Here is a 13,074-nt window from a genome sequence, read left to right on the forward strand (position 1 = left end):
CTGATCTTAGTTATTTCTTGCCTTCTGCTAGCTTTTGAATGGAATTTCTCTTGCTTCTCTAGTTCTTTTAATTGTGATGTTAGGGTGTCAATTTTAGATCTTTCCTGCTTTCTCTTGTGGGCATTTAGTGCTATAAATTTCCCTCTACACACTGCTTTGAATGTGTCCCAGAGATCCTGGTATGTTGTGTCTTTGTTCTCGTTGGTTTCAAAGAACATCTTTATTTCTGCCTTCATTTCGTTATGTACCCAATAGTCATGCAGGAGCAGGTTGTTCAGTTTCCACGTAGTTGAGCGGTTTTGAGTGAGTTTCTTAATCCTGAGTTCTAGTTTGATTGCACTGTGGTCTGAGAGATAGTTTGTTATAATTTCTGTTCTTTTACATTTGCTGAGGAGTGCTTTACTTCCAAGTATGTGGTCAATTTTGGAATAGGTGTGGTGTGGTGCTGAAAAGAATGTATGTTCTGTTGATTTGGGGTGGAGAGTTCTGTAGATGTCTATTAGGTCCACTTGGTGCAGAGCTGAGTTCAATTCCTGGATATCCTTGTGAACTTTCTGTCTCATTGATCTGTCTAATGTTGACAGTGGGGTGTTAAGGTCTCCCATTATTAATGTGTGGGAGTCTAAGTCTCTTTGTAGGTCTCTAAGGGCTTGCTTTATGAATCTGGGTGCTCCTGTGTTCGGTGCATATATATTTAGGATAGTTAGCTCTTCTTGTTGAATTAATCCCTTTACCATTACGTAAAGGCCTTCTTTGTCTCTTTTGATCTTTGTTGGTTTAAAGTCTGTTTTATCAGAGACTAGGATTGCAACCCCTGCCTTTTTTTGTTTTCCATTTGCTTGGTAGATCTTCCTCCATCCCTTTATTTTGAGCCTATGTGTGCCTCTGCACATGAGATGGGTTTCCTGAATACAGCCCAGTGATGGGTCTTGACTCTGTCCAATTTGCCAGTCTGTGTCTTTTAACTGGAGCATTTAGCCCATTTACATTTAAGGTTAATATCGTTATGTGTGAATTTCATCCTGTCATTATGATGTTAGCTGGTTATTTTGCTCGTTAGTTGATGCAGTTTCTTCCTAGCCTCGATGGTCTTTACAGTTTGGCATGTTTTTGCAGTGGCTGGTACCAGTTGTTCCTTTCCATGTTTAGCGCTTCCTTCAGGAGCTCTTTTAGGGCAGGTCTGGTGGTGACAAAATCTCCCAGCATTTGCTTGTCTGTAAAGTGTTTTATTTCTCCTTCACTTATGAAGCTTAGTTTGGCTGGATATGAAATTCTGGGTTGAAAATTCTTTTCTTTAAGAATGTTGAATATTGGCCCCCACTCTCTTCTGGCTTGTAGAGTTTCTGCCCAGAGATCAGCTGTTAGTCTGATGGGCTTCCCTTTGTGGGTAACCCGACCTTTCTCTCTGGCTGCCCTTAACATTTTTTCCTTCATTTCAACTTTAGTGACTCTGACAATTATGTGTCCTGGAGTTGCTCTTCTCGAAGAGTATCTTTGTGGTGTTCTCTGTATTTCCTGAGTCTGAATGTTGGCCTGCCTATTTTTAAAGTACTGTGAAGTGAAAGTAGAAATGTCAATGAAAGTGAAATTAACAATAACTAGCCACATACAATTTTTTTTTTTGAGACACAGTCTCACTCTGTTGCCCAGGTTGTGGTGCAATGGCACGATCTCGGCTCACTGCAACCTCCACCTACCGGGTTTCAAGCAATTGTCCTGCCTCAGCCTCCTGAGTAGCTGAGACTACAGGCGCCCACCACCACAACTGACTAATTTGTTTTTTGTTTTTTGTTTTGTTTTTTTCTTTTTTAGTAGAGACAAGGTTTCACCATGTTAGCCAGGCTGGTCTCGAACTCCTGATCTCAAGTGATCCGCCTGCCTCAGCTTTCCAAAGTGCTGGGATTACAGGCGTGAGCCACCATGCCTGGCCGCCACATACAAATTTGACTTAAGATCAATGTAAATAACTATTGGATTGATAAGAAAATTCAAATTAAGAATATTTTACAAAGTCACAATAATTTAGAGAAAGTCTCGTGACTGGAGTCAAGGGACTTGAATTTATCTAACTGCTTCTACCAATACTAGCTTAATGTTACAGAAAAACATCGATTCTGGCCTTGTCCACTACTATTCACTAAAACAGAAGCTATTGTTTCAGAAAAGTGCTCAAAACATAAAAATGTCTCCAGATATTAATAATCACATTCTAAAAGTAATTATACCATATATTATGCCAGAGAAGTTGGTGACATTCCAAATAAAACTAAATCCAGAATTTCTCATGGAAAAAAAAAGAGTAGTATGAACAGTTCTTGCCTTCTTCTCATCTTATTAATTGTGATATGGAGTAGACATTTTTTCCCGTGACTTGGCAAATTTTGTTTCTCAGTTTTGAGTGTTCATCAGCTTCCATAACTTTATTCTTTGTTCTTTCTATGTCATGAATATCTTCAAGGAATCCTGTAGTGTAAAGTTTTTTGCAAGTGTCACTTTCACTGGGATATCTTAATCCTTTCCATCAAAACCGTTTTTGCAATTTCCACTTCCAGCATTATCTCTTGTCATTTGTTTGCATGTTTCTGTCTTTGTTGGCCAATTACCTTTTTAAACTATCCAGTTCTTTGGTAAAATGTCATATGAGTAGTTCACTGGGAGACAAGGAGGAAACTCAGCTTCATTCTTGGCTGTTGATGCATGAAATAAATAATAGATACTCAGTGACCAAACATGATTAGATTTTAAAAGAAAAGTGACATGACTGGTCACTGATCCTGATGCTCACCTATTATTTAAATAGTGATTTGTGGAGCGACACAAACAGAATTTGAAAGAAGTGACATGACTGGCCACTGATCATGATTCTCATCTGTTATTTCAGTAGCGATTTGTGGACTGAAGAGCCAGCAGCAATGTTTGGTCTTTATGTAGTTACTGACAGTTAGTTTACCATGGTAACTGAAGTTTGACCCATACTGTGAAGGGACTAGTGTTATTTAACTAAATCACGGTAAATGACCTTAGTGCATATCAGAACTGTGCAAAGGGAGGACTGTATATAAAAATAGAGTTGACCTACTTTTAATATTGACCTGGTATATGACAACCTAGGTACACTCACTCATTAGTTCTAGGAGGTTTTTCACAAATTCCTAGAAGTTTTATACATAGCCATCATGTCAGTAAATAGGGACACTTTTTCATGACTTCATTTCCAATCTGTGTGCCTTTTAGTGCTTTCCTTTGCTTTATTGTACCGGTTGGGTCTTCCAAGGAGGTATTCAATAGGAATGCTGAGAGTGATTGTCTTTGCCGCAGTGCTATCATTTCAACTTGTTGAACGATATAAACACATTAGTACTCTGTCTTTTTTTTACTATGTCTTTGATCTGCAGTAACTTATCATTTCAACACGTAAACAATGCAAATAAGTTATTAGTTAGTTATTCTACATTTTTTGTTTCTCACTAAGTCTTGAATATACCGTGTGCGTTTTACAGTTATCGTACATCACATTTTGGAGTAACCAAATTTCTAGTGCTCAGTAGCCACATGTGGCTAGTGTTTACTATACTGAATAGTGCAACTCTAGGGGAGGAGCAGAGGGAGCAAATACATATGGAATGATGTGTACCACGAAGGAAATGTACATGGTACATTTAAAAACAGCATGGCGAAGTAAGGGAAGTAATGGGAGAGAAGTGGGGTAAGTAAGGAGGGGGAAGTAAGAGAAAAACGTCTCGGAGGACGTAACATCTAAGCTACGGCCTGAGACTTGATGAGCTATCCAACAGCATAAAGAGGCCAATGTGGATTCAGCAGAGTATGCAAGGGGCAAAGCAAAAAAAAAAAAAAAAAAAAATCTGGGCTATAGATGGGCAAAATAACTTTCCCAAATCCCCTAAGAAAAGAGCGGGGAAACAGACAAATCATAGGAAGATCTGTACTGTGAGTGACTTGGTGTAGGGTCTTGTTTGCCTATTCATCCTTAGCACCAGGAACAGTACCTAGCTAATAACAGATCTTTGGTGAATCTGTGTGAAATAAGGGCAAACTGAACCCCAGGCTTCTGACACCTAGGAAAGGAGATAGCAATATACTGATAAAGACACCAGTAGGTAGTGGGGATAGTTTGTTTCTTCTTGTTGTTGTTTTTCATTTTAATTGCCAATGGTTTGTCATAAGCAACCTAAGGCAATCATGAATACAAGAAGATTAAAGGACCTCGGTGAGTAATATTATTGGCTTCAGTAACCAGCACCTACTCCAGAAAAACATTCAGGAAAGGTTTCAACTGTCCTGACTTGCGTCAAGTACCCATAAGTGAACCGATCAGTGTGGACAGGGAAATGGTGTGCCACGACTGGGTCAGCCCATGTCACGTACCCAACACTGTGGTCAGTAACAAGAAGGAGGACGTAGAGGACAATGGGCAAGAGACCCACAGGACTTCGTAAAGTCTGCTGTTTCCTTCTTAGAGTTTTTCTTTTATAGAGGTCAGTTACATATCCAATCTTCCTAACACCAGTTTCCTGGAATAGCAGAATGGTACATTATGTGTCTTTACTAATTGGGCTTCAGGCAAGAACACTCAGTGTTTTAGTGGCCACACATCAGTGATGAAACAACTCCTTGTCCTGTGAAAATCACTCAGAATGGGTGGTCTAGTTCATGTCGTTCTGTGGTACTTGCCTGCAGCATCACCTTCAATGAGGCCTGCACTTTAGCAAGCTTGTATGTCCAAACTGCCATGTGAATGCCATTCTTCATAGCAATGGACAGGGACAGGATAAATCACATGCTTCAGCTCCATCAACGCTGTTAAGTGCTGCAGAAGACTCATGAGCATAGGCATTGTAATGGGGTTGAAGACAAAGCTAGGGACACAGAGGTGGGAACAGAGGCTCAGGGCTGGGATGACAACAGAGAAAGTAGAATCAGTTATCAGGCAGTTGTCTATCTCCAGATGCTGCAGGTTCCCTGAGACCGTCTCCAGCAGAGCCTGGAATGGCTCAGAAACTTCCCAGGATAGCTGATTGTTACTCAGACTCAACAGTCTTAGGTGGGTAACCTCAGAGCTCTGGGATAGGACAGTGATGTCTCTCTGGTAGAAAGTCCACAGAAAGACACATACAGTGTATACAACTGAGATGGCAGGGCTCTGTAGAGAGAAAAAAGGAAGGCATTTCTGAAGAATGAGGGTTGGATTAGAGCAAGCAGTCCCGAATTATAGATACTTATGACTCTAGAATAAAGTAATCTGTATGTCCATTGCAACAGCAGTTAACACTGTGGACTTTACAGTCAGACTTAATAGATTTGTGACCCTAAGAAAGTTACTTTTCCACGCTGAGATACAGTTTTTTAATCTTTCAAATGTGCACAATAGCAATTATTATAGAGGGTTGTGGGACAGATTAAGGGAAAAAGAGTTTAACTTAGTGCCTACAGTATAATTAGCAGTGTATCTAGTTCAGTTATTTGATGGGGATGCGTCTGGGAAAGCAGCCGACTGAGAATTCCCTTTGACGAATTTCCAAATGACAAGTTCTCCATTCAGGTCCTAAGCCTCGGGAAAACTACAGGAACAAAACGATCTGGCGGTATTACCTATTGTGACCAGCCCATGGGGATGTGCATCAGTGCTACAGCGTCAGTTATTTCTCCAACTGAATGCCTCCCCTTCCTCTCTAGAAGGCTACACACTCCAATAAGAGAAGGACTGTTGTCTTTTTCGCCAATATGTCGACAGACTTATCTTAGTGTCTGCACATGGTTGGTTGACTGACTGACTGACTGACTGACTGACTGGGCACAGCTGACTTTTCTAATCCTGTCTTTCTCCTCAGCATGAGGGACCACACTCTCTAGCTTGGCTCGTTTAAAACACCCAGCAGTGCCCGTGCTGATGTGGAAGGAGAAATAGGTTACAAAGTGTTTAAGAGTATCTAAGGATAGTCGCACTCCTTTGTTCGTAATGGGGCATTCAGGGAACCCAGGTCCCTCCCTAACCTCTCACCCGGAAATTTTGTCCAGCTGATCTGTGGGGCAGAAGCAAGACAAGCTGAATTCCTGGAGGTTGTTCATCTGCTCATGATGAGTGAGAAAAGTTGAGAAGTTTCTCCCTTTACAGGATTTTAAAAGGATTTTAGATAGACTAAGTCTGTCCTGCTGGATCATCTGTGCCAAAAGGGTGCTGACTTCACTCAAATAAGCCTGACCTACTTCCAGGTGATCAGTGCATCCCAGATCCAGAAACTACAGGACACTTTTGTGGGCAGACACTTGACAGGAACATTAACAAGTCCTGAGAAGATTTTCACAGTCTCTTGCCTGCCACCAAAGATAGCAATAAATGAAATATGTATTGAACAAATATATGGTGAATCAAACAACCACTTCAAGAGACCTCTACTATAGACATGGAATAGAAATAGACTTGTATGTGTGTATAAATGTCTGTGTTTGTGTGTGTGTGTGTGTGTGTGTGTGTCTGTCTGTCTGTCTGTAGAGAATTTGCAAATCTCTACAGCAGAGATGCAAGGACCCAAGGCTCTGCTCAACTTTACTCGAAAGAAAAGAAAAGAGTTGCCTTGTTCTCAAGGTGCCATCAAGGGAAATGTCCGCTAACAATCCCATGCGTTCCCTGGATGGGCCGAGACTGAGACTCTAAATGTACAATTTCCAGGCACCTAACACTTCTCTTGGCTTCTTCTATTTTCAGGATAGAGTGCTGAGAGTAAACACAAGACTGAAAACAAAATGGGAATGTGCTCCTGATCTCAGAGCATGTGGTTCTGCTGTCTGGGTCCTGCTTTAAATCCAGGACCCTCCGTTTTGGCCGTCTGCAGGAAGAGGAAGAGACAGAATATGAAAGGTGGCTGATTTTAATATAACCCAGCAACACCAATGAGGGGAAGGAGGGACAAACCCTTTATCTTTGCTCTTCACTCTGTAAACAATCTACCAACAAATATTTTTCCGTACAAACTCAACATCTTTTATTGTTTTTCCCATCCTTCCTTCTCCTCCGATCCTCCCCAGTCTGGTGTCCATGTTGTTCTTCTATGTAATCATACCCAGTAGGTGAATCCATCAATAGTATTCTCAATCACCTCTATTCCATAATCACCTCTGTAAGACATTAGAGTCCTTAAGGTGACCCCAAGTGTTGGACCAACAACCTCACAGAGATCCTCAGCATTCACCATCAACTACCTTTGGGAGACTGTTAGGCCACCCCCTGCCTCAGGCTGCAGCATACCCTCCTGATGACTCACTATGTCTCTAGTGTACATAGGGTTACCAAGGAGAAGAGCTCTGGGCAGGGAAGATCTGCAGACCATCAGTCGTGGCTCCCAAGATTTCGTAGTGTGACTCCCTTACGCTCAACGGTCCAACATGGAGACAACAGGAGGGCCAAATCCTCACCATGGCCTTTAGTTTCATCTTCTGCCCACCCAAGAAGGCAGTGATGAACAATGGAACAAAGAGGTCTCATGGGAGCTCCTCAAGAGCATGGATAGCTGCAGGCTCATCACTCAGCAGACTCCATGCAGCAAGCTCTAGCAGTGTGGCTGGCACCTTTTTGCCCATCGACATGAACCTGCTTTAGGGTGAGGAACATTAACAAGTCCTGAGAAGATTTTCACAGTCTCTTGCCTGCCACCAAAGATAGCAATAAATGAAATATGTATTGAACAAATATATGGTGAATCAAACAACCACTTCAAGAGACCTCTACTATAGACATGGAATAGAAATAGACTTGTATGTGTGTATAAATGTCTGTGTTTGTGTGTGTGTGTGTGTGTCTGTGTGTGTATACACACACATATATATTTAGATAAGATAAAATGCCATTTGAAATCAGCTGTAAGTCAGCATAAGGCAATGTCAACCACCCAGGCACCTGCCTCCCAATGTTTCGTGTCAAAAGGCTATAAACCAATCAGAAAGGAAGATGTAAATCTATACAGAAGCCACATCCTCATCGTTACTTAGAAACAGATAATGCCAAATCTTTAGTAGTGAGTAAAAGGAGAAAAGGCATGAAATCCCAGCACAGGATCTGTCATGCTCTCATCACCAGGCTTTGTGGCAAGCAAAGACAGACCAAGAAAAGCTGCAAGAGACACAGAGAAAGGAAGAGGCAAGGGGCTTAAAGTTGGTCTGAAGCTACAGTTAAAATGACTGAGCCCAGACTAAGTCTAAAAAATACCAAGAAGGTGTCCCAGATAATAAGAGCAGGGACTATAGGGAAGGACCTCTAAAATATGTGTAATTTAAAGAGGTAGAGATGATCTTAGAATGTAGTCTTTGGGTTGGGTGCAGTGGCTCACGCCTGTAATCCCATCACTTTGGGAGGCCCGAGGCAGGAGGACCACTGAGCCCCAGGAGTTTCAGACCAGCCTAGGCAATATAGTGAGACCTCGTCTCTACGAAAACTTAAAACAGTGGCCAAGTGTGGTGGTGTGCGCCTGTGGTCCCAGCTACTCGGGAGGCTGAGGTGGGAGGATCGCTGGAGCCCAGGAGGCAGAAGTTGCAGTAAGCCGAGATCACACCCCTGCACTCTGGCCTGGGAGACGGAGCGAGACTCTATCTCAAAATAAAATAAAATAAAATAAAAGTAGCCTTTGAAATCCACAGCTTCTGGGTAAGAGTAAGGGCAAACAGAAAGGGAGAAGCATGCTTTGCCACTTTGGTAATGATGGGGAAAAGAAACAAAAGGAGAAAATGAAGAATCTTGCAAGACATAAGAGAACCACAGAATCAGAGCGCTCATAACTTCTTTGTCTGCTACCAAAACAAGCAAACGAAATCAGTAAATTTCAGGCCTGAATTTTTCTACACTGACAGAAAATAGCACCATTAAAATAGGAATCTGGTAAAACAATCCAATATCATAAAAATGAACAAAAGGAAGGATAATTCCTTACAAAAACATTCCAGACAGAGAAAAAGAGCAGAAGACAAAATTTCACACATATTAAACAACCATGAAACAGAAGGAAACTGTACGTCAACCCTGCAAACAGAATTAATTCCATTCAAACAAGCATTTGAGGATATAAAACCTGCCTTGAATTAGAATATCATTTAAAACTCTAAACTCAGAAATGGGCTTAGAAAAATGTCTGAAGTAATGATTTGATATCCAGCCCAGCCGATCCTTCACTAATATCACAGCTTATAGAAAAACAGACAGGAACTTAGGAAATTATGTACCCATCAGCCCTTCCTGAGGACTCCACTAGAGCAAGGGTCTGCAAACTATGGCCCACTGGTTGGAATATTTACTATATGGCTCTTTACAGAAAACATTTGCTAACTTATATGCTAAAGGGTAAACTGGGATTGTGATTCCACAGGTAATGACAGGAAAATCTTCCCTACAACATCTGATGGCAAGCATTTGGTATCTAATACTAAAATGAAGGTGAAGCAAGGAAAACGACTAACGTGCATTTATTTTATATTGTGGAAAAAAAATAGTGCAAGTAAAATAAGAGAAGTGAGAGAGATAGAAAAAAAGAGAATAAACTTTTTTTTTTCATAAGGCGGTAGATGAGTGTTAAAAGGAGACTGGGGGTTAAAAACAAACTAGTGGACCAGAGAGTAAAATGTTCAATAAGCAAGCAGGTGCTAAAAGTAATTTTTTTAATGACAAAGTTTACATGCTAACATTAAAAATTGAAAATTCACAGTGAAGATATAATACTTAGGAATACTTATGCACCAAATAACATAGCAACCACCTTTGTAATGCCAAAAGGTATGGAGACATCGAAGCACAATAATAATAGGAGATTTAATATATGGCAAGTCTCAGTACAAGGCAAATCCAGTGGTACAATAAAGAGACCTATACCGAAAATGTAAACAACACAATTAATAAGATACATTGAGTGTGTGTATACACACATAGGCATACATACACACACATAAATCTACACCTTGGAAATAAAGAATATACCACCTTGTCAAAAGCTGATGGCACGTTAACAAAACGTGATCATGATTACCTCACAGTGAAGGCCTCGCTAATTTCCATAAAGTGGAAATATTACAACCAACCCTCTGCAATCACGATGCAACAAAAGTAGAACTTACTAACACAAACTGAAAGCACAAAGGCTCTTCTACCTGGAAAAAATGTTAAGCCTTCTATTAAGCAAATGTCGAGATAAAGAGGAGATACAAACTGAAGTTACAGAAATATTTAAGAGGAGTGATAATGAGAGCTTACATATGAGAATCTGTAGAAGATATTTAAAGCAGTGATTGGAAGCAGATTCAGAGCACTAAATACTCTCATCAATGAAAATGAACGAATAAAATTAAACAAATTAAAGCATTGCCTCAAAAATCTAATAAAAGAACAACCCGGGAAACCAAAAGAAACACAAATAAAGAAATAACATAAAAGCAGAAATTGCCGGGCTTGGTGGCTCACACCTGTAATCCAACCACTTTGAGAGGCTGAGGCGGGAGGATCACTTGAGGCCAGGAGTTTGAGACCAGCCTGGGCAACATAAGGAGACCCTGCCTCTACAGTAATAATAATAATAATAATGATTCTTTAGCAGAGCGTGATGGAACATGCCTGTAGTCCTACTTACTGAGGAGGCGGAGGTGGGAAGATTGCTTGAGCCCAGGAGCTCAAGGCTGCAGTGAGCTATGATCACAACGCTGCACTCCAGACTGAGTGATCCAGGGAGACTCGGTCACTAAAATGAATGAATGAATGAATGAATAAATAAATAAATACATAAGCAGATGTTAATAAGATACATAGTAGAAAAACAATGTGTGTATATTTATTAAATCAAAATCCTGGGTTTTTTTTTTAATGGACAAACTCACTAGGTAGATTAATGAAGGAAGAAAGGGAGAGAGCACAAATATACAAAATAACAAATGACAAATGATAATCATTTAAACAGAAAAAATTAGGTTACTTTTCAAACCTGTGTATAAAGAAATTAAAAATACACATGAAATAAATAATTTCCTAGGAAAATACAGATTATCAAGATTTTTACTCTAATGCTGGAAGGCTTAAATTGGCCAATTTTCACAGAAAAAAATGGAAAAAGTTATTAAGGAATAACTCCCAAGAAGCACCTGGCTCAGATGCTATTACAGGTCAATTCCACTAAACCTTCAAAGATCAGATAGTACCAGAGTGCCAATGCTCTATAAATTATTCAACAGCACTATAAAGGAAATCTTCATAACTTCCTTTATGAAGCAAGTGTGACATGGATAGATAAGTGTAGATGCAAAAATGCTAGATAAAATATTAGCAAACAACATCCAACAACATATTTTAAAAAATCATAATATACTTTGGCAAAGTGGGATTTATCCCATCAATACAGATTGGTTCAATATTAGAAAGTACCTTGATATCATCCACCATATTAATACACTTAAAGACAAATATCATATGGTTATCACCACAGATGTTGAAAAAGCCTTTGGAAAAATTCAACACCTCTTTATGTTAAAAAATAGAAAAGCCTTAAGAAAATAGGCACCACGGGATGCTTTCTTAACATGATAAAACATCTATACCTAAGTCCTAATGCTAGTAACTTATTTAATGGGGTTGGGGGGGGGGCACTCAAAGTTTTCGCTTGGGATCAGGAACAAGGAAAGCATGCCTACTACCTCACACCTATTCAATCTTGCATTACAAGTATTAGTCAACTGACCAGAGAAATCGATCATTTTCCTAGGAATGAATAAGAAGAACTAAAAAGCACAGCAAAGGAAACAATCAACAAAATGAAATGGCAACTTACACATTGGGAGCAAATACTTGCGAAACATATATACGAATAAGGGGTTAACATCCAAATTTTGTAAGGAAATCATACAACTCCATAGCAGAAAAACAATCAAATTTAAACAATGGGCAAAGGACCTGAATAGACATTTCTCCAAAGAAGACATACACACTGACTAACAGGTATATGAAAAAGTGCTCAACATCATTTAATCATCAGGAAAATGCAGATAAAAGCTACTATGAGGCAACACCATACAACCATTAGGATAGCTATTATCAAAAAGCCAAGAGATGGCAAACATTGCCAAGTGTGTGGAGAAAAGGGAACCCTTGTACACTGTTGATGGGAATGTAGATAGGGACAACCATTATGGAAAACAGTATGGAGGTACCTAAAGAAATAGATTTTTTTTTTCTGTTTTAGAAATAAAATGGTAGTTCTACATTTTTCTATTTTAGAAAAAAATATGGTAGTGAAAAACAGAACTATCATATGACCCAGCAACTCCTTTTCTGGGTATCTACTTAAAGGAAATAAAATCACCACCTTTTAAAAGCAGCTGATCTTTGAAAAGTATCTGAACTCCCATGTTCACTGCAGCATTAATCACAATAGCCAAGATATGGAAACAACCTAGGTGTCCATCAAGGGACAGATGGATACAGAAAATGTGTTGTATGTATACACTTTAAAAAGGAGATCTTGCCATTTGCCAAAACATGGATGAATCTGGAGGACATTATGCTATAATAGTGAAATAATAGTGAAATAATCCAGATACAGAAAGAGAACTATTGCATGATCTCACTTATATGTGGAATCTTAAAAAATAAAAGTAAAACAAAACTCAAATATACAGAGATACAGAATAAAGCAGTGGTTATCAGGGTCGGGGTGGTGAGGAGGGGATGGGAGGAGGAAAGGGGGAGATGTAGGTCAGAGGATGCAAAGTAGCAGTCATGTAGGATGAAAGAGACTAGAGATCTAGTGCACAACATGCTGGAATACAGTTTGTACAATTGTACTATTAAATATGATGTGGGATTTCTGCTAAATGAATAGATTTTAGATACGATGTGGGATTTCTGCTAAATGAATAGATTTTAGCGCCTCCTGCTACCAAAACCAAAAATGGGTCACTATGTGACATAATGGGCATGTTAATTTGTTCCACTATAGTAACTATTTTACTATCCATACGTGTCCCATAACACCGTGTTGTATACCTTAGATATACACAATAAAACTTACTTTTTACAAAGAGAAGTAAAGCCAT

The 13,074-nt window shown here is 39.6% G+C and overlaps 1 protein-coding gene across 2 annotated transcripts in view; it reads right to left on the reverse strand.

The window, feature by feature from the left end:
* Positions 1–13,074, reverse strand: part of LOC129053001 (nuclear RNA export factor 2) — a 72,723-nt gene that overhangs the window by 53,308 nt on the left and 6,341 nt on the right. For both annotated transcript variants that reach the window (XM_054544861.1, XM_054544860.1), the window contains one exon: positions 10,623–10,730. The gene's annotated coding sequence lies outside the window, so the exon portion shown is untranslated. The remainder of the gene's footprint in view (positions 1–10,622; positions 10,731–13,074) is intronic.

The sequence above is a fragment of the Pongo abelii genome, chromosome X, assembly GCF_028885655.2.
Source record: "Pongo abelii isolate AG06213 chromosome X, NHGRI_mPonAbe1-v2.0_pri, whole genome shotgun sequence".
NCBI classification, from domain to species: Eukaryota; Metazoa; Chordata; class Mammalia; order Primates; family Hominidae; genus Pongo; species Pongo abelii.